Source organism: Styela clava, unplaced genomic scaffold (genome assembly GCF_964204865.1).
Source record: "Styela clava unplaced genomic scaffold, kaStyClav1.hap1.2 HAP1_SCAFFOLD_162, whole genome shotgun sequence".
Classification (NCBI taxonomy): Eukaryota; Metazoa; Chordata; class Ascidiacea; order Stolidobranchia; family Styelidae; genus Styela; species Styela clava.
This window is the reverse complement of record NW_027556519.1, coordinates 27,501-32,500: the sequence shown is the minus strand read 5'-3', so window position 1 is coordinate 32,500 and position 5,000 is coordinate 27,501. Positions and strand designations below refer to the sequence as shown.

Below are 5,000 nucleotides of genomic sequence, written 5' to 3'. Positions count from 1 at the left end.
ATGCTTTCGCAGTAGTTCGTCTTCCGCCGATCCAAGAATTTCACCTCTAACGGCAGAGTACGGACGCCCCCGTCTGTCCCTCTTAATCATTACCTCGTGCTCCGAAAACCAACAAAATAGAACCGAGGTCCTATTCCATTATTCCATGCAACACTATGCAGGCGAACAGCCTGCTTTGAACACTCTAATTTTTTCAAAGTAAACTTATCGGCCACCGCCGACACTCAGTCAAGAGCACCGACGGAGAACCGAAGGTGAGGCGAACGCAACCAGTGACACGCCTTGCGACGGACCGGCGGCGCTCGCCCAAAATCCAACTACGAGCTTTTCAACCGCAACAACTTTAGCATACACTGTTGGAGCTGGAATTACCGCGGCTGCTGGCACCAGACTTGCCCTCCAATGGATACTCGTTAAGAGTTTTAGGATGTACTCATTCCAATTACAGGGCCTCGTTAGAGTCCTGTATTGTTATTTTTCGTCACTACCTCCCCGTGTCGGGAATGGGTAATTTGCGCGCCTGCTGCCTTCCTTGGATGTGGTAGCCGTTTCTCAGGCTCCCTCTCCGGAATCGAACCCTGATTCCCCGTTACCCGTTATCACAAAGGTAGGCACGTAGCGTACCTTCGACAGTTGATAGGGCAGACACTTGAATGATACGTCGTCGGTGCAGAGACCGTACGATCCGCGTGGTTATCCAGAGTCATCAAACGTCACAGGACGAACCCGGTCGGTTTTGATCTGATAAAAGCGCGCCTCCCGAAGTCGGCGCTTAATGCATGTATTAGCTCTAGAATTACCACAGTTATCCACTTCGCTTACGAGACCAAATAAACCAAGACTGATTTAATGAGCCATTCGCAGTTTCGCTTTACGAGAACTCGTACTTGCACCTGCATGGCTTAATCTTTGAGACAAGCATATCACTACTGGCAGGATCAACCAGATAGCTGCGACAGCTGCGCTCGGCCCTTGCTGGGCCGCCCGGCGCGTGCTCGTCGCATTCGTTTAAGACCGAGGCGATCGCCTGCGGCCGTACTCGGCTTCGACAGTCGCTGGCCGCGACGTCCACGCTCTCGCCGGCAGTGCCAGGCGGAGCGATTTGCGTTTTTTCTTTGCTCGCCCTCTCTCGGGCTCGATCCATTCAGTTTCGCACAAACAAGAGCTCTGCCGGCCGCCTGCAGCGGTGCCTAAAACCCGGGCATAACAATGCGACCGTTCTGCTAGGCCGACAAGCGCTCAAGCCAGACGCTCGATCGAACGCCCCCTACACATTAGTCGAGACAACGGCTCGCTCATTAGCATCGCGTTTGTACTTTAACTTTTTTCGGCTCGGCTTCTTTCGACGCCGATGCCGGCGACGCAGCACTCTCTCGCCCGCCAGCCACCGAGAAAAGGGTGCGCTCCGACCGGCCCCGCACCGCTCTTTCTTGGCTCATTCGAAATTACTGTCTTTCGCTCTGACATGCCTTACCTAGGGTTAGGTTAGTATGCTTGCACGTTTGTACTTTAACTTTTTTCGGCTCGGCTTCTTTCGACGCCGATGCCGGCGACGCAGCACTCTCTCGCCCGCCAGCCACCGAGAAAAGGGTGCGCTCCGACCGGCCCCGCACCGCTCTTTCATGGCTCATTCGAGTTTACTGTCTTTCGCTCTGACATGCCTTACCTAGGGTTAGGTTAGTATGCTTGCACGTTTGTACATTAACTTTTTTCGGCTCGGCTTCTTTCGACGCCGATGCCGGCGACGCAGCACTCTCTCGCCCGCCAGCCACCGAGAAAAGGGTGCGCTCCGACCGGCCCCGCACCGCTCTTTCTTGGCTCATTCGAAATTACTGTCTTTCGCTCTGACATGCCTTACCTAGGGTTAGGTTAGTATGCTTGCACGTTTGTACATTAACTTTTTTCGGCTCGGCTTCTTTCGACGCCGATGCCGGCGACGCAGCACTCTCTCGCCCGCCAGCCACCGAGAAAAGGGTGCGCTCCGACCGGCCCCGCACCGCTCTTTCATGGCTCATTCGAAATTACTGTCTTTCGCTCTGACATGCCTTACCTAGGGTTAGGTTAGTATGCTTGCACGTTTGTACTTTAACTTTTTTTGGCTCGGCTTCTTTCGACGCCGATGCCGGCGACGCAGCACTCTCTCGCCCGCCAGCCACCTAGAAAAGGGTGCGCTCCGACCGGCCCCGCACCGCTCTTTCTTGGCTCATTCGAAATTACTGTCTTTCGCTCTGACATGCCTTACCTAGGGTTAGGTTAGTATGCTTGCACGTTTGTACTTTAACTTTTTTCGGCTCGGCTTCTTTCGACGCCGATGCCGGCGACGCAGCACTCTCTCGCCCGCCAGCCACCGAGAAAAGGGTGCGCTCCGACCGGCCCCGCACCGCTCTTTCTTGGCTCATTCGAAATTACTGTCTTTCGCTCTGACATGCCTTACCTAGGGTTAGGTTAGTATGCTTGCACGTTTGTACATTAACTTTTTTCGGCTCGGCCTCTTTCGACGCCGATGCCGGCGACGCAGCACTCTCTCGCCCGCCAGCCACCGAGAAAAGGGTGCGCTCCGACCGGCCCCGCACCGCTCTTTCATGGCTCATTCGAAATTACTGTCTTTCGCTCTGACATGCCTTACCTAGGGTTAGGTTAGTATGCTTGCACGTTTGTACTTTAACTTTTTTTGGCTCGGCTTCTTTCGACGCCGATGCCGGCGACGCAGCACTCTCTCGCCCGCCAGCCACCGAGAAAAGGGTGCGCTCCGACCGGCCCCGCACCGCTCTTTCATGGCTCATTCGAAATTACTGTCTTTCGCTCTGACATGCCTTACCTAGGGTTAGGTTAGTATGCTTGCACGTTTGTACTTTAACTTTTTTTGGCTCGGCTTCTTTCGACGCCGATGCCGGCGACGCAGCACTCTCTCGCCCGCCAGCCACCTAGAAAAGGGTGCGCTCCGACCGGCCCCGCACCGCTCTTTCTTGGCTCATTCGAAATTACTGTCTTTCGCTCTGACATGCCTTACCTAGGGTTAGGTTAGTATGCTTGCACGTTTGTACTTTAACTTTTTTTGGCTCGGCTTCTTTCGACGCCGATGCCGGCGACGCAGCACTCTCTCGCCCGCCAGCCACCTAGAAAAGGGTGCGCTCCGACCGGCCCCGCACCGCTCTTTCTTGGCTCATTCGAAATTACTGTCTTTCGCTCTGACATGCCTTACCTAGGGTTAGGTTAGTATGCTTGCACGTTTGTACTTTAACTTTTTTCGGCTCGGCTTCTTTCGACGCCGATGCCGGCGACGCAGCACTCTCTCGCCCGCCAGCCACCGAGAAAAGGGTGCGCTCCGACCGGCCCCGCACCGCTCTTTCATGGCTCATTCGAAATTACTGTCTTTCGCTCTGACATGCCTTACCTAGGGTTAGGTTAGTATGCTTGCACGTTTGTACTTTAACTTTTTTTGGCTCGGCTTCTTTCGACGCCGATGCCGGCGACGCAGCACTCTCTCGCCCGCCAGCCACCTAGAAAAGGGTGCGCTCCGACCGGCCCCGCACCGCTCTTTCTTGGCTCATTCGAAATTACTGTCTTTCGCTCTGACATGCCTTACCTAGGGTTAGGTTAGTATGCTTGCACGTTTGTACTTTAACTTTTTTCGGCTCGGCTTCTTTCGACGCCGATGCCGGCGACGCAGCACTCTCTCGCCCGCCAGCCACCGAGAAAAGGGTGCGCTCCGACCGGCCCCGCACCGCTCTTTCTTGGCTCATTCGAAATTACTGTCTTTCGCTCTGACATGCCTTACCTAGGGTTAGGTTAGTATGCTTGCACGTTTGTACATTAACTTTTTTCGGCTCGGCCTCTTTCGACGCCGATGCCGGCGACGCAGCACTCTCTCGCCCGCCAGCCACCGAGAAAAGGGTGCGCTCCGACCGGCCCCGCACCGCTCTTTCATGGCTCATTCGAAATTACTGTCTTTCGCTCTGACATGCCTTACCTAGGGTTAGGTTAGTATGCTTGCACGTTTGTACTTTAACTTTTTTTGGCTCGGCTTCTTTCGACGCCGATGCCGGCGACGCAGCACTCTCTCGCCCGCCAGCCACCGAGAAAAGGGTGCGCTCCGACCGGCCCCGCACCGCTCTTTCATGGCTCATTCGAAATTACTGTCTTTCGCTCTGACATGCCTTACCTAGGGTTAGGTTAGTATGCTTGCACGTTTGTACTTTAACTTTTTTTGGCTCGGCTTCTTTCGACGCCGATGCCGGCGACGCAGCACTCTCTCGCCCGCCAGCCACCTAGAAAAGGGTGCGCTCCGACCGGCCCCGCACCGCTCTTTCTTGGCTCATTCGAAATTACTGTCTTTCGCTCTGACATGCCTTACCTAGGGTTAGGTTAGTATGCTTGCACGTTTGTACTTTAACTTTTTTCGGCTCGGCTTCTTTCGACGCCGATGCCGGCGACGCAGCACTCTCTCGCCCGCCAGCCACCGAGAAAAGGGTGCGCTCCGACCGGCCCCGCACCGCTCTTTCTTGGCTCATTCGAAATTACTGTCTTTCGCTCTGACATGCCTTACCTAGGGTTAGGTTAGTATGCTTGCACGTTTGTACTTTAACTTTTTTTGGCTCGGCTTCTTTCGACGCCGATGCCGGCGACGCAGCACTCTCTCGCCCGCCAGCCACCTAGAAAAGGGTGCGCTCCGACCGGCCCCGCACCGCTCTTTCTTGGCTCATTCGAAATTACTGTCTTTCGCTCTGACATGCCTTACCTAGGGTTAGGTTAGTATGCTTGCACGTTTGTACTTTAACTTTTTTCGGCTCGGCTTCTTTCGACGCCGATGCCGGCGACGCAGCACTCTCTCGCCCGCCAGCCACCGAGAAAAGGGTGCGCTCCGACCGGCCCCGCACCGCTCTTTCTTGGCTCATTCGAAATTACTGTCTTTCGCTCTGACATGCCTTACCTAGGGTTAGGTTAGTATGCTTGCACGTTTGTACTTTAACTTTTTTCGGCTCGGCTTCTTTCGACGCCGA

At 54.9% G+C, this 5,000-nt stretch overlaps 1 non-coding gene across 1 annotated transcript in view; it reads right to left on the bottom strand.

The window, feature by feature from the left end:
• LOC144418820 (small subunit ribosomal RNA) overlaps positions 1–949 on the bottom strand; it is a 1,809-nt gene extending 860 nt beyond the window's left edge. Inside the window, exon 1 of the ribosomal RNA XR_013473684.1 lies at positions 1–949. This exon is cut by the window's left edge and continues 860 nt beyond it. This is a non-coding gene — a ribosomal RNA (small subunit ribosomal RNA).
• Positions 950–5,000: the final 4,051 nt, after the last annotated feature.